Source organism: Pinus tabuliformis, chromosome 3_2 (genome assembly GCF_031772625.1).
Source record: "Pinus tabuliformis cultivar Carrire ecotype Pingquan chromosome 3_2, CPIR1, whole genome shotgun sequence".
In the NCBI taxonomy this organism is placed as follows: Eukaryota; Viridiplantae; Streptophyta; class Pinopsida; order Pinales; family Pinaceae; genus Pinus; species Pinus tabuliformis.
Window position 1 is genome coordinate 1,121,478,184 of NC_142302.1, and position 2,300 is coordinate 1,121,480,483.

The window sequence follows — 2,300 nt, forward strand, 5'->3', positions numbered from 1 at the left end:
GAAATGGAGACATGCTTGCAACGATTAAATCTAATTCCCTTACATCCCGCCATGATTTCACCCTTAATTTATCGAGTTGAAGATTTCTTTGGGCTTTTTGGACTACTAAATAATTTTCTCGTCCGAATTGTTCGCATTTAAAGATCGATCACTTCAGCTCTCATATATGTTTGGGCGTTGACTACATCGAGCGATGAGATTCGAACACGTGATCGGCGTGGGAACACAGATCCACGGGAACCAACAAACATTACCGCTGTATGACTGTAAAAAGGCAGGGAAACGCCATCATTGCAATATCTTGCGGTTCTTGGACTACTGTGGAGCCCCTGAAGACACCTCATGATTCTAGCCTGTGGAGATCATGGATATCGTCTTGGAGTTTTGCAGTTCTCATTGACGTTATGTCTCCATTTCTGATGAAGTTTAGGCTCTCCATTAAGGAACCATATCCTAATCATGCGTAAGAGGCTTCGCGATCGAGTTCCGTTACTGAAAAATGGCGAAGGAAACAGTCAAGGTTGGCTTTAGATTGACCGCAGTGGCGTGTATTTGTGTGTGGACGAGCATTTACACAACATTTTCACAGAATGCAGGTAAGCTCAAAGCCACATGATCTCAGTTAAGTTAAAATTCCAGAATATTTTGAAGGTTTTCAAATTTCAACTTCAGAAGCCGATAGCTTCAAGATTCGACAATTCAAATCATATTTTGATTAAATTCTACTTCTCAAAGTAGTCGAAAGAAGAGTATAACAACATTTTTGGTTTTGCAGAGCCGTTGGCCATCCGGATCAGCTGCGGTTCATGGGAGAACACACATACCCCCCAGACGAATATGCTCTGGGTAAAAGACTACGGTTACACAGGCGGCTCGTCCGCAAATGCCACCACCACGAGCTACATCGCTCCTCAGCTCAAGAAACTTCGTTTCTTTAAGCTCTCGGACGGTCCCGAGAACTGCTACAACGTCACTCGTCTACCGAATGGCCATTATTCCGTTAGAATGTTCTTTGGCCTCAATGAGGACGTTTTGGCCGACCGCGAGCCACTCTTTGACGTCTCCATTGAAGGAACACATGTTTATTCTTTAAAGCTGGGCTGGAGCATGAACGACGACCAGGCATATGTCGAAGCTTCAGTTTTTGTCTTGGACACTGCTGCCACTGTCTGCTTTCACAGCACCGGCCACGGTGATCCTTCGGTAATGAGCATCGAGATTCTTCAGCTTCATCCACAAGCTTATGATTTTGGGGCTGAGTGGGGGGATACTGCCATATTCAGGACTGCTAAGCGGGTGGACTATGGAGTAGACCAGAGTGTGTGTGGCGAGTCCTACGACAAACCAACTTGCGCGGCATATCAACCGTCCTTTGCATCGAACAACTCGAAGCCGATAATAAGACCCCAATTATTTTCCGCACCAAAACTTTGCATAAACTTAGGTTAAAATGCCAATATACCAAAAATATAACGGTCAAACTACTCGGTCAGCGATCGATCGATCGCTAATAGTCCCAGGCAGGGACTAACAACAAAGTGTCAACATTTTTGTAATCGCACAACGAACACAAATAAACGGATCCACGACATGATGCGCATCCTATATTAATGATTTATTTAGTATGACTCATCTTTCAAATCGAAACAAATTCTTGAGATAGACTTTCTTAACACAACTCTTCCATCTCTTCCATCCAATTAGGAACTTAGTTTATTTCTTTTTTTTATAATTAAAATGGGGAAATATTTATATTATTGAAAAAATATTTTCAGATATAAGTGAAAACATATTATTTTTCTAATATTTAATCATAAACTCACTTAAAATACTAACATAAATGTATTGGAAAATATTGAGCTTAATCTCACACATAAACATAAAAATGAAGTAAACCAAGGATATGGAAGAGCAAAAAAGGATGAAAGTCTAGGGAAAGGTTGTGGAAAAACGATTAAAAGGATGTGAGCATAGAGGAGGGAATTTATAAGCTACAATAGATATACACCATAATTTCAACTACATTGAGAGAATAGACCAAATAATGAGTAGATGTGAGCCATGGGATAGTTCCCAAATGGATCATCCCAGGATATAGACGGGGGATCATAACCTAGGGTGGAAGTAATGCGAGACATATGCGGGTGGTGTGAGGGCCCTTATCAACTATCCCAAATCAAAAGCATGATAATCATCCACACCTTGATCCATTATTTGCATCATGTTGTTGCCATCAATGTGGTTCATGGGAGATTTACAGGATGGGTTGATCCTAAACCTTAGAGTTAATTAAAAGCCAC

At 41.1% G+C, this 2,300-nt stretch overlaps 1 pseudogene; it reads left to right on the top strand.

Moving 5' to 3' along the window:
- Nucleotides 1-499: 499 nt before the first annotated feature.
- LOC149184616 (receptor-like protein 4 pseudogene) lies at nt 500-1,449 on the top strand (annotated as a pseudogene).
- The last annotated feature ends 851 nt before the right edge of the window (nt 1,450-2,300 follow it).